The 14991-nt window shown below is 41.6% G+C and overlaps 1 protein-coding gene across 1 annotated transcript in view; it reads right to left on the bottom strand.

Moving 5' to 3' along the window:
- FGF13 (fibroblast growth factor 13) overlaps positions 1-14991 on the bottom strand; it is a 252795-nt gene that overhangs the window by 78356 nt on the left and 159448 nt on the right. The window lies entirely within an intron of this gene.

Raw genomic sequence — 14991 nt, 5'->3', positions numbered from 1 at the left:
CTGATGTAAATAGGAGACACTGTCAATACAGAGGAGGATCAGAACATCATAATGGGAAAAACTGTATGAACTTGAAGGCCAGAGTAGCAAGAATAGAATAAATAAGTATATACAGATGGTACATACAGGTACTATAAAAAATTTCTGCTGTAAACTGGGATCCTGCCAGCTGCAAATGACAGTGGAGAAAGACCTGGAGAACTCTGAATCCCCGGTGAGATATGACCAGTAAAAATGTGAATGTGATCAGGAATAAGAAAGTTTTATGCCATTACAGAGGGCACATATGAGGTCTCACATGACACCCTGGATACAGCTCCATCCTCAGACAAATTCAAACTTCTTCAGGAGGCTCTGACAGGGACTAAGATGGTTAGGATGGAGAGTCTTATTTTGCCCAAAGTAGCAAAAGTAGCTGAGCTATATTAGCCCAACCAAATACTAGTACAGGGAGGATAGGACTGCTCTCTAGAAATAAAACATTAGAGAAAATATTAGGGAGAGAAAACAGCTTTTTAAACCAAAGACTATACTGGTGCAAGAACAAATTAGCACGAGCCGACCACTGGTAAAATTATGATAGCCACTACAACATTTCTAAACATCTGAACATGCAAGTTCAAATTAGCCCTCCAAAAGAGGCAATTAGGGGTCAAATGCCATCACTTTAAGACACAGCTTCATTAATTTACCCACAGCATTAAGTGCTGCACCTGCTTACTTTACAATGGACTAGAACTGATGACTTGGCAGGTTCCAGTATGAGTCTCAGCATCATGTTACCTCAATACGAACATCATTCCACACAACTTTGGCAAAAAGAATAACTAACCCCCAGCATTCAAAGGCACTGTAACACACCACTGTATAGGGAGAGGGGTATGGACCAGCTCTGAGCCCATGCAGCCTGGTGATGCTGGGAAGGCAGTGATCTCTGCAGTGTTATGCACCATGGTTGCCCATGCTGGCTGGTATGGGGATACTGCACCAAGGACAGACAATTAGTTTTTTATGTGCTTTCCTCCTGAAAATCACAGCCACACTAGCAGCACACTGGACTACCTTCTGTGTACATCTTCCACATCAGCCAAACTTTGTCTAGTTTGCATATCAGCAATGGTGCATACTCAAAACGGGCCCATACACATCCAAACCAGCTAGCATGGATACAAGAAAAAGGACACACTTTACTATTCTGATGTGGCAGAAAAACAGCCCCTTTCTATGACTGCAACAYGGGATCAGAACCCTTGCAAACTAGTAGAAGGTCCTATTTCAACTAATCCTTCTTTCCAAGTTTTCTCCTTTAGGAGAAAAGGATCAGCGTTGACCTTGCTTCCTGCAATCCAACACCCAACACCCCCAACTAGTTGGGGGGAAAAAGCTACGAGCTCAGGCTCCCATTGTGCCACTGCCGTTATGACCACAGAATGGCAAACGTGGAATACAGACCGGCAGTCACAGCCCTGCTGTCTCAGCAGTCCCGCGGTTACACCATGGGGCGTTCAACAGCAGCTGCAGAAGAAAGCTTTTGGTGCAATACAGATGATAACTGAAAGTTCTTGCCTGTCAGAGAAGAGGGAATACACAAAATCAGGTGCTCTAAACTACCGAGCAGCCAGACCAAGCACAGCCCTCTACAGTTCTAAAGCCTGTTGCTCCGTATAGGCTATTTTTGTATTAGYGATCAGTATACTTTAGCTAAGTCATTTAATTCTTTAACTTCTATCCTACCAATAAAATGACTCACTTTGTCCTATTCTCTATTTTATATTTTTAAAAATATCGTATTTTAATATGTGCCCAGAAGTACCTGTGATTCCATTTGATTCCATGCAGTTCCCCCCCCCTTTTTTTTCCACCTGACCTTGTCATACACTTCAAAAGAAGGAAGAAACACCTTAAACAGTGAATCTACTCGACATTCTGATGCTGGAAATGTTTTAAGTTCCTAGTCATTAAACAGAAGTTGTGTGAAGGGAGTGCAGGCACTAGTGCTTTCTTTCCTTGGCTTGCTGTGCCATCTGGTGGTGAAATCGCAGCGAGCAGACGGCAGCGATATTATGCCAGGACCCTGCACACCTGAACAGGCATCTGGAGTTAAGTGCAGGTTGTAAGGCTGAAGAACGGCGAGCAGCACTGCTGGCAAAGCATCTATGCAGTTCACATCTATACACAAGACAACACGTTTAAAAAGTGTTCTGCAGTTAAAACATTCATTGTTTTAATAAGTTTTAATAATAATTTTAATATCATCTCTAAATAATTTTTAATAAAAAGGACAAGTTTTAAATCCAGATTTTTCAATATATGAAACTAAATAGCTGCAAACCTCCAAGTTTTTGAGCCCTCCACCCTAACAAAGTTGCCAAAGTTGTCCCAACCCGCCCTAAGTTTGAGAACCTGCTCTACGCAATAGTGGTCACTCCAGCAGGGGTGGAATATTCAGGACAAGGCCTTGAGCCCAAAGAAAACTCAGCTGCAAAAACAGGACTCACAGTCAGACATAGGCTTGAATACAGAAAAGTGTGAGAGCTATTTTGTTACAGGCCTGTAAAGAGCTTGTGCCCTTGAGCTTCCTTTGGATAGACTGCAATGTTCCAGTATTGTGCCGTGAGAATAAAGCAGGAAGGACAGAATAAGTAGTAGCCTAAAGTTTTTAAACTATATCATGTTTGGAAAACAATATTGCATTGTATACTCTATTCAGAGCCTCTTAGCAATGTAAAGCTGTGAAACCGAGTAGAATCAACAAGCAAAGCCCGTTCTCTCACACTGAAACGCAGAGTCCTTGTGCAAACTGTCCCGTACATTGCACTAGGGCAGAACCACACTGAATTCCCAGCTGCCCTGCCAGGGCAACTCGGTAACTGCGTTAGGTCACTTCGCAGGTGTAGGAGRGAAAGGAAATATCTAAGACCAGTTTAGCTTCTAGGAGAAAGGCTGAAGGCCTAATTCACATCACGGAGTCACCTGCAGATACTCAGTCAATCTTGGGTCTCGAAGGCAATCTAGCAGCCTTACTGTTAATGAGGAGACATGTTTTGCCAATGCAGCTAAACTGATATCCAATGCACCTTAGCACCAACATACTCAAGAGCAGGTATCATGAGTCACTTCCATCTCTGATAGATGGGGAAAAAAGAGGCAAATGCCTATTAGATTACTGGCCCATATTTATCTGAATGCATGGCAGAGGGAAGAACAGAGCCCATGTTCAGGTTGCATAACCAGTGGTCTGTGCTTCAAGAGCTATAACACATCAGGATAATTTGCTGTATTTGCTATGGGACATAGTTCAAAAGGCTGAACACAAGAGCTAGAGTTTAGTCTGCTGGGCAGAATACAAATAATAAATATACCACTAATAGTAACAGGGAAAATACATGGATTATTCCAAGTGCCAACTTCATGTCAATCTCCTCTGGTAGTGGTAACTCTCTGCTCATGACCAGTCCTGGAAAAGCCCCCAGGAGTAGTATTTCGGGCAGTATAATCAGCAGTGACCTGAATCACAGACACTTCCATCTCCTCCGCAGCAGCCTCTGCCAGCCGGGAGAGCGGGCAGCAAGCGCCGGGAGGTGGCAGCAGGCCCACACATATGTGGATGCTTTTGGCAGGATGCGCAACAGCTCAGAGTAAGGACCCTACTACTCCGCTTTTATCACGCCCCCCAGAGCAACACGTGCACGAAACAGGCAAATGYTGACAAACACAAGAGAAAACATTAATAAAAAACAAAACAAAAAAACCCAGGCACCTGTGTATTCACATGAGCCCTGCGTGATGATTCCAAACCATTATACCTGGAAAGCAAATTTCAGTCACACAGGCAAATCTCTAAGTGTAGTTTCTACCAACTCAACAGGAAAACACAGCAAATATCTAATTAAAGCATTCAAAGTAGCTTGAGGTGTCAGAGCACAATTCCTAAAGCTAAACTGACCATTTTGACTAAAATTAYAACTACTGACCAAAGACAAGACTAACTCCCTCTAGTTTGCTGGGTGAGAGAAGAGAGATGAGACACTGAGCATATTTTTGTGATAGGATCCGCAGAAGCACCTAAGAGATTACCAGCATAAATCGTTTTCCTGAGATACATGCATCGAACTCCCCAAAGTGCTTTGGAAGAAAAAATCCACTGAAAATCACAGGTCAGAACAACTGCAAGGGGATACAGACAGTTCCTCAGAGGAGGAGATCAGTGGGGAAGCCACCTCCTGTCCACCTCCATGGAGGTTCAAGCAGCCCCAGAGTTGCGCTTAGTGGCTCCCTCCCTTCCTGAGGAAATCCCCAAGATCCTGGTCAGGGTTGAGCACGACGTTTCCAAAGCCCTGTCCTAGCCAAATGGCAGGCAGCCCGACCCCAGCAGATGTGGTGTTGAGCAGCGAGCAGATGGTTTGGAAACGACAGTGCCTCCTTGCCAAGCACGACCCGTTCCGACTCCTCCATTCCTGCATTACCAATGCTGTTTGCAAATGCATTGTGCAAACAAAACTTAGAGGAAAGCTCTTCTCTCAGCAGTCTGCATGCATTTACAGCCAAAAATCAATACACACATCAGTGCTCATAAAACATCATTTCACTTAYGTTAATTAAATAAATTAGCTCTAATAAAAGAATGATTTCATTATTTACCAGAGGAAAATAATGGGATGAAAGTCATTTAATTTGTCACAAACTCATGTTTAGGTCTAATTCTTTCAGACATTTTGGAAAAAACTATTCAGGAAAAAAAAACTATTGAAAATACTAAACTAAGCCCTAGACACAGAAGGATAAGCAACTATCCCTGAAAGCAAGTTATATGAGGAAATATCCTGCACTGCTTGGAAAGTTAGCATCAAATTCCCTGAACACATCAACAAAAACAAACCACTCAGTGTATTCAAATTGAGTTTATACCTAGGAATTCCCGACAGCCTGCCAAAAAACTTACGCATCATATGCACAGATATAAATGAGATGGAGATCTCTGTCCTTGACACTCCTGCCAAAGCCTACACAGACTCTGCACAGCCAGCCACAAAAGCTAGCAACATTGAAGAAGTTTGATGTAAGCACAAAATTCCACATTTTTTTCCGAATACCCATTCCACAGACAAGATGCTGCACCAAACACTGCTAGAAGGCGAATGTAAAACACTAATAGATGAAATGAACTTTTATGTGCCGATAACGGCCACTCTCATTATTAGGTCTTCATTCTCATTATTGACATTATGCACTGCTCCAGTACTACACYTGTACCCAGATCTATGGAAAACTGATTGCACAGAACAAAGTCTGTTAACAAGAGATGATTGACGTGCTTATCAGAAGCACAAGTATAAGTCTATATTAGACACAAGAGCTCTCACCACTTATCTAGCGATTTCATTCTGGCCTGTTTTCCTCATTAGGGAAGAACGCACAATCCAAACATTCAAAAAAAATCTTTAGAAAACATCTGCCACTAGAGGAGGCCATCTCATCATAATATATATTTTTTTGAAACCACGTTTTCAGCTAGTTCTATGACAAATTCATCTCAAGTCAGCAAATTGCTCAATAACTTTATTTGTACTTAATCTTGACCCAAAGAAAAAAGAAATCCACCAAACCCATGAAGTTCATAACCTGGATAATTTCTGTCCATTTTAGTATGATGACACATTTCACTGTCCATTTCACTGCTTGTATTAGAGTACAACTGCCAAAGGGAAAATGGTGAATGACTCAGGGGCCTTCAGAACTCTGCTGATTCAAAAACACAGAATCCTCTGAAGAAAAAAAAACAGCTTGAAGAATCGGTAACAAAACTCTACCATCAAGTGAGTCAGTTTTCTTCACTGGTTCCCACTTTTGAAGTCTYCTCTGCATCAGACTCGCATCTCAGATACCCCTCGCATCCAGGGTCCCCAGCCCGAGGCCATCAGACTGAAGACCCCGAATCTAGGGATTCGCTTCTTTTCTTGGAGAACTATTGCTTCATGTCTTGTTCCAAATTGGGAGAGAATCAAATCCTCTATGAAACAGATTTGCCCTTTCCAGTCTGGTTTGGGTATAAGCACAGATATTAAGGGAAATGGGCCATGTAATTCTGTTGAATGAACCCTGTGCTCATAAAATGTCTCTGGCTGATGGTCCCAGAAATAGATGTCCTTGCTCAGACCACAGAACAAGCTYATCCCAGAGAATGTCAGGAAGAGCTACAGGGAAGGCAGGCTAGCACAACAATCCCATCTTCCGACACCTGCATCACAGGCTCTTTTACCCTTTGTTTTACTCAAAGGTAAAACTTGTTTAGAGCCTCCTTCTTGCCTGTTTTTCAACTTGACAAACACAGCCTCAGCCTTGCTTTTTGGCCAAGATGCCCCATATTTAAGTAATGTCCACAGCTAGAGCGGCCTTGGACAGATGGTAACAACTGCARCTTTCAGCCTTGTCTCCAGAGTGCACTTTGGGCCATGCTGGTTCCCAAGGGAGCTCCCCTACACTACAGGCTCCTGACAGCAACCCTCCTTCAGAAGTGACCCAATGTAGTCAGGTCTATCCTCTGCCACAAGCCAGGCTAGGGAGTGCCTTGCACACTGGGAAGGTTACCTTAGAGGTTGCAAAAGATACTGCATGTGGCTTAAATGCTGTGTGTACTCACAACATGACACTGGGGCCCCAAGACACTGGGACTGCACCTCTCGCACCACAACATTTCAGATCGTGAGCACTTCAGTATGAAGCGACTAAGTTCATTTTCGGTGACTGAGCCAGGAAGCCAACTGCTTAGCAATATCCCATGTGCTGTTCCTCTGGCTTCCAGCTCACAAGCTCCAAATCTGACTTTGCATCATTAAACATTCCCACTTCCACTTTCTCTGTAAAGAAGCAGCTGTAAAACAAAGCAATTTAATTTAATTACTTTTTTTTTTAATTAAGTAACTATTTGCTCAAATACAATGGTGAGAGTTCTAACCCCACATTTTGGCAATACAGGGTGTAATGCTCCTATTTAATTCTCCTTGCAGAGAGCAGGAGTAAAGTTGGAAGCAATGGCTTCAGGGAACACCATGTCAGTGGTCATTCAGCAGCACTGTAAAAGTGAGCAAGAAGGAAACAAACTTGAAGCATGTCACACACCACAGCAGACCTGCAACATACAGTGGTGTAGAAATTGAGTCACTCTCCTTGTGTCAAGTATTGCCATTCCTGCTCCATGTAGCTCCGCTTCGAGCCACAGCACTTAAAAGATGACTCAGGTTCAGCGACCCTAGCAATCCACAGGGATACATCTGTCTTTCAAGTASTTAGCTTTTATATTGATGGGCTTAGAGAAATCTGTCAGATGGGGGCAGACAGATAGGAGTCACCCATCTCTCCAGTTSTTAAATACTACAGTAATGACTGACRCCCATAAATAATGGGCAGATGACTCCAGTGACATCATGTTTTAAGTACTATAGAAAAAGCAGGCAGACAGACAACAATTCTGTCATGCTCTATCTACGCATTAAGACATGAGTCATAAAAGCTCTTTCAGTTTAGACGTTTAGAGGTGCATCTGGGCAGCTGCTGAAGGTGTGAGCAGATTCAGCCAAGGCAAATATTTACCAATGTTTTACCTACCCAAACACCATTTAGGCCCATACAGACAGCTGCATTTTCAAGAATCTGGACTACGACTCATGTATCCTGACTTTGGGGTTTGGATTGAACAACCTATGCTTGTAGATCCTCAGAAATATTTCTTTCAGTCTTATTTACCAGGCCAATGCTGTGCACCACTCCTTTTTATTTCATCTTTACTATACACCGTAAGAGGATGCTACATTAATTACGCCCAGCACACAARGCTGTTCTTTGCGATGTCTCTGGGCCTGTACTTTCTTTCAGTTACTTCAATACGAAAATAATATACCACATAGYCTGAAAGAGATCTTTCAGAAAAGTATAGATTTCTAGCATTCTCATAATTTTCATTTTCAAAGTGATAAACCAGGACAGAGTTACAGTCAAGACACGTCTCATTTTTATGCTGCTTAATGTACTTAAACCAGCTCTTGATTTGTGGTGCCCTTGGTCTCCAGCAAGCAACTTTTATAGGCTTGTTACTTTGCTGTCAGAGTTTCAGTACTCTCACAGAGAAGAGGATTTATACCGTCAGCTAGTTATTAGAGAAAAGATTTTAATTCAGGTGACATTGTGAAGTTCTAGATAATAATGTCCTTTCAAGAAGGCATATACACAGAAGAGCCATCACGTTGTATGTTCAAGCCACGAAAGTTTACCCTGTCCTAAGCTATTTAAGACTATTCCCGCTTCGCTTATTGCTGCTGCTTGGAATTCTCTCTTAAATGGACAAGTTCAACGTTACTCGAACCTCAGCTGGCAATATGATCACAGTGAGCTCACGGAGGCCGGGCAGCACTGACTGCACAGGGCTTGGGATGCAGGCAGAACCACGCTGCCAGGGCTGATGGTGAAAGGGACTCAGCCACCCCTGCTTCCAGCACGTTCTYGCGGTGATGCTGCTACATTTCTGTGGGTTAATCCTTTCTGCACGTGGCACTTTCAACCCCCAAACTCCTCCTGTCCAACAGCAGTATCCACTTGAAAGCTRTTAAAAAAGCAGAGTCATTTTACAGGTGTGTTTCTCTGAAAGTGTGTCCTCCACGCAGAGAAAGAAATAAAAGGAGGCTAACTCCAGTACAGRGATTGAAGTGCATCTAGAAGAAAACCTTGAATAGGCTAAAGGCTAACTGACTCACTACTGCTGGGAGTTAAGTACCACCACATATGTCCACTCTATTTCTACACCTGTTTGTTTGCAATWTCTTTTACTGTCTATCAATGGCTCCTCTTGGAGTAAAAAGTCCATTTTCTCCAGCTGGTGCCTAACAGGATATTCGGACAGTCATGTGTTAGAGCCAGACTGTTTTCCAGTACAATCACAGTGATAAATCCTTTCTTACTTTCTGTTTTGACATAGCTGGTACACAAATCCTCCAGCTTAGCCATCAACATGTTTCTCTGGAAGAGGAACATGCAAACACAGCAATGCTGCTGATCTGCCTGTTTGGAYATCTCTAGACCAAAGCTCCGAAGAAGCTGCCTCCTCTAACAYTAACCCCAAAGACCGTTCAAGGAATCCTGACCACTGCCCACTACAGGTCCTAAATAACTTTTTGGTATATAATACATGAAAGATTATTAAATATTCTCCCCCATAAATCAGTATTCTAAGGAAAATTTAGGGGACTAATCTGACTTTAAAGAATTCCTTGTGGTTTAGATCCTAGATAATCTAAAAATGGCTAGGTCTGATTCTCCATTGCCTAGTAACTGATACTAGACAAAGTACTACCATCTGATAAGAAATGGAGAATGAGGTCCTGTATCTTGCCCTTACTCATGCTGGCATATCTGGGATCACAATGGAATTGTGATGGATCACAATATGGAATTTAGTGGGGAATTTTTCCTTCTGAGGTCTGACAGAGCAGGATTTTCTTAAAATTGGGAGTATTTCCAAGTTTATTCTGTTAACTCAAACTTTAACTCTAGATATAGGGCAGGGGAGTGTGCAATCTTACTCTTTTGTGCATGTTCTCTCAGTGCTGATGACACATCACTTAAACTGATGGGGGTATGCACTTTCTGCTATTTTTAGGTTCCTGTAGACCTAAAGATGGGATAAACAACGTTACAGGAGCTGAAGAAAACGAGGTAAACCTGAACAGAGCAGGTCACATGAAGAAATTGTGTGGGATGTTGATTTTTACCACCTATTTTCCTTATTTAGAACACACCAGAGCATTTTCTGTGCATCAACACAGCTGTCATTCACAAAGGTGGCCTCTTGACTGTATGCCTGGTATACAGTCATAGTAACTCCTTTTTTTGGCAATCCAGCCAGAGGATTCAATTGGGAATTGGAGTACCTATTTAACACACTAAAACCGGCTAAGTGTCGCTGGAGACGTGCACAAATAYATCGCTCTACTGTGAGGAAGGAACGTGGCTGATGTGGAGAAATCAGGCACTGGTGCTACTGCGTTTAATATTCTCTTCCCTAGGTTTACAAGTATTTGGCTCAAAACTCAGTGCTGATTAGTTTTCCCAGCTCTTTTCAATTGTAAGTCGGAGAACTTACAGAATCATAGATGATTATTCAGTTCTCGTTATGCCAGGCTTAACAGACACCTAATAAATGATTGCCAACAAAATACATCTTTGCAGCTGCCCCATACYTTACACGGTACAGTAAAACAAGCCAAATACTTAAATTTAATAAGTGAGGAAATACTTGGGAATAGAGGAGGAAGGGTTGGTTCGTGCCCAACTACTACCCTGTCCGTCCAGGCGAGGCCGTGCGAGCTGCACGCACACGGGTGCCGAGCAAGCCGGAGCGCGTGGCAGCACCTGGCTCCCCCAGCCCCGGTCCGGCAGTCAGTTGGCGATGGGCACCAGCACCCACAGCAAGGCTCCCCGGGCAGCAGAGAGTCCCTTTGCCCTCGGGATTGACAGGGCTGCAGGGTGAATCCGCGTGACACTCTCCAACAGCCATTTCCCATGCCAATGCTGCGCCAGGAGTGCAAATGCCTCTTTTCCTACCTTTCCCGCTACTAAGGCTGTATTTTACCATCAGGCTACAGTTCAGGAGATGGGCTAGAAGATCGCTTTTTGTGCTTCACTCCATGCTTTGCTGTGCTCTTCCAATCAATTTATGAAGCATCCCGTTTGCTTTTTTATCTTTGGCAGCAATTAAACCTACAGGAAACAAGTGGTAAACATAACCTTCCCACAGGGAATATTACTCTGCAAGGCACTGAGTAACCACCAGATAAAACAGCTAAATGACACYGGCATCAATTTTTCACAAAGCAAGACTAAGATGAACATCTCACAGTAATAATGTTAATTACACTTGGTGGTTAAAATGAGAAGAAAAACACCCCGAGAATTCAGTGAGGGAAGCTAAAATCTGTAACACTTAAATAGCAAAATGCAATTAAAAAAACCTYACTAGTCAGTAGCACTTTCTCAGCTTCACCGTAGGATATAAGCACTGGAGCCAGTGTACTGTGACAAGAGAACAGATTTCTGCTTTGTTCTGCAGCTGACAATCCTTTATCTGTGGAGTGTAAGACATTTCACACAGATTTTTAAATAAACTTGGAAAAACCTGGACAAATCAGATGAATCTCAGGGCCAGTGACTATTTTCTGAAGCAATCATTTTTCCCATCAGATGATATACAATTTTTAGATTCAACCAAAACAACTTTAATATCAAGAGACAATTAGGGATCTTCACATGAGGCTAAAATATACCTGAATATCTAAAATGTGTTTGACTGAATACTGCTGAGAAAGCCTGGCTGGGTTCAGCACCAATACCTTTGCTTCAGGAATTGCAAGCAGTGGTTCACAGTGATTAGGGTGCCTCTTAAAGCAAATCTAGTTAAATCTTGACAGTATCTGCACAATAAAGCCTAAGCTCAAGAGCAGCTCAAAAGACTAAACCCTTCYGAGCCTGCACCTAGCTCACCTAAGGTTTATCAAAAACCTGGAACCGAGAGGCCCACCTGCTCCATGAGTTGGAGTTTTTTAAGCATGAGTTGGAGGCACTGCCAACCTGTTTCGTAGGGACATTCCTGACAACCGGTCTCGATTTCTCTACTAAACAAAACTATGATTACAAATAAGTTTCTTTTTTTTTTCTTTTTTCCCCCCAATTAGTACATATCCAAGTCTAGCAGCATAGCTGTGAAATTTTGGTAGAGCTTAAAGGCCTTGTCTCCATAGAAAATATGCTCTTAACTTCTTGGCCTGTGTATCCAGAGATCTTTTTCTGGTATCCTTAAAATCATGTTTGTTAATCAAGCATTGGTTACTTGCATAAAAATGTCCTGCTGGCTGGATATTTTGAAACAGCTGCAGAAAGCTGTTTCACAGCTTTCACAGTATTCCTATCTACTATTCCACAAGTCAAAGGCACAAGTGACTATTTCCTTATTACAAAAATCAGAGTGGCTACCAGAGCGTGTGCACTAATCAAATACCATTTCCCACSCACTGGGACAATGCAAGCAACCTGTTACCTCCTTACACAAGTCTGTCTACATCATCCCACCCGTTTTTTTAAGCATTCCTTAAACATTACCTGGTTACTACATCRCAACATATAGCTCATCTCATTACCTGAACTGCTTGTTGAAATAGGCATATATTCTCTTAYTACCATAGTTTCATCATTCCTACAGCTAACTTTGCAATAAGTTACTCATCCAAATCAATTCTAGCAATAGCTCCCACAATTTATTACTTGGAAAAGTATCCCAGCTTTATCATATTCACCCAAAAAAGYCAGACAAGGTCACTATAATTTTCTGGATATTAGGTTAACGGCAATGCACCAATATACTCACAATCCATCTACTAGATCAAATAGCTGAACTTAAGCAAGAAGTCTCCAAACTTAAAAATATCCTACCCTTATTTATTTTTTACTATCAGATGTTGAATAGACCTGATTCTACAGTACCTGTAAATGAATAGCCCCTTATCTTTATAGAAGTCCAGATACAAATCTTGCAGACAMAAAATATGAAGCAGAAACCTGTTGTTGGACTTACAGAATTACRTACAGATGCTTCAGCAAGATTAGATTACAAATCAATGACAGCTATGCCAAAAGCCAAATTACGGCCGACCCTGAGGGAGTATAAAAAGGGGAGAACATGCAATACCCTTCTCTGTTCCTCTACTCTGTTTTGACACAAGGAACAAAAATAACCAAACCCATTTGGCTTCCCTAGCTAATTGATTTTTTCATTCTGATGCCAAGCAAAACATTCTGTTCTTCCTCAAAACAAAAGTTCAGTTTTAATGCATTTTTCAACRTTTTCAAACAATCAGCAGCATTTATTTTGAACTATAAAGCTAAAAGGTCCAGCCTTTAAGAAAATGCACTTTAAGAAAACTAAGAAAAGTTGCAACACACTTTCTTCTGACTAGGCTGAAACTACCTAACAAATTTCACCACTTGATCTCCAAACTAGTTTTGCACAAAGAAGTGATTTGYACTGCTTTCTTCCTAATGTTGTAGTTGACCTCCCAGAAGATTCCTTCTCCTCATGAAAATTTTAGGCACTTAATTGAGGTTTAAGTCAGAAGACCAGCTTGCTAGGACCCTATTATTATTAATCAAAGCAGACCAGCTTCTCCATAGAAGAAAAAAGCCAAGTCTACCTAGGAGWGAGTGCTCTGGCTTGTGCAAGAGGATCCAGACAAGTAGTGGCAGAGCCAGCAATAAAATCCCAATGCCCTACAGCTTTCCCTGCTGCATTGCTGCTTTTCCAAAAGCTGATATTATCAATCTGCTGCTTTGGAACAACCATGAGGAGCGGCCCATGACAAATTCAAACACCCACCTCAAATTAATAAAGACACTCACTGCACTGGCAATATCTCCCACAGACAAAGCCAGTGCCCCCAGCTCAGCATATTCAGAAGAAAAATAGATATGCTCAGCTATTAAACACACCATGTTAACCAATGCARTCTGCCTGGCCCAGAAGATGGCTTACAGGAGACAACTCCAACACTAATGCTTCATCATTTCAAGTATCATCTGCTCATTTYGCTAAACAACCAATAGCATGGAAGGCAGGCAATGGAAGTTCTGCAAAATAAATACTCCTACATCTGTCGACAGCTTCTAGGCACTCAGCTAAAAAGAAGTCATTTGTTTTCAATTTGCTCATTAAAGCCAGGAAAGGATGAAATCATCATCGTCATCAAATAATGTAATATTTGTAATATGATAACATCTAAAAGCCACAATCAGGTCAGAAACTGAACATATAAAGCGCCATGTGTAAGAGGATGAAGGCACAGATCCTGCCCTGAACAGATGATTATTATCACAAACTGACAAACTATTGCTCCTACCATCAATAACTTGACTTAAATTGTTGTCGGGGACCAAAACATCTAGAGACAAAGATCTGGATCTTGTTCCACCGATCTGGCTTTCCAAGCACAAATCCTAGAACTGAKGAATACATTCCAGGGGAAGAAATACATGTCTGAACTCAGTGGAAGGACGAAGGACTTYATAGTTCTATATAGCCTTTCTCTATGTTACATCATCCCTTTTCTAAACTTTACTGGAGTACATACAGTGGCAAAGGTGTGATGTGCCAGCTCACAAGCAATTTCAAAACATAGGAAGATGATCACTATTTGAAAAAAAATCAATTTCTTTGCACATCAGAATATTCGCTAATTTTGTTTCAAAGTTTGCTCTTTGTAAGGCTAACTTTATTTTYCATTTTCTACCTTTGGAAACGGCACTTAATGGATATATCTAAATGACAAGWTTCTATTTACAGATTTTTTTCAAGAGAAATTAATATTTAGTAAAATCAGTAAGAACTCAAGAAATGTTTCAGTGCCATCATGCCTTGAGCCTAKGCCCCCAAAATGGCACAGTAAAAACAAACAAAAAATGTTACTGCTCTTACKTGATACATCTCTTCAGTAAGTGATGGAGCTGAGACCAAATTAAATGTCCAGCTACCAAAGCRTAAGAAAAGCTTGTATATACAATGGCAAATATGACCATATTGTCACATCTGCATAATGGTAGCAACACAAGCTATAGGAAAACCCACCTCAGCCCACCAAGTGAATWATGGATCTTGTTTTTGTCATTTTCAACAAGATTTACACAGCTGCGAGGTTTAAGCTGTTACAAGAGCTGCTGTTATGCACAGGCTATAAACAATTGGCTCCTTTCGGAAATAAGGAAGGACTGTCATTTTTATTAAGCAGAAAAAAAAATCAATAAAACATGAGAAGAGATACTGAGAAAACTTACGTTCCAGCTACTATAGCAACATCTTTTTAATCAATAAGAAGACTGGGAAGAATATACAAAGCAATGGACAGCACAATTGCAATTACTACTTCACAGGAGACCATGCTTCATTTGCATTGTGACATC

This window comes from Rhea americana, unplaced genomic scaffold (assembly GCF_003343005.1).
Source record: "Rhea americana isolate MKP2758 unplaced genomic scaffold, rheAme1 scaffold_98, whole genome shotgun sequence".
NCBI classification, from domain to species: Eukaryota; Metazoa; Chordata; class Aves; order Rheiformes; family Rheidae; genus Rhea; species Rhea americana.
The sequence above is the reverse complement of the archived record's forward strand: the minus strand, read 5'-3'. Positions and strand labels throughout refer to the sequence as shown.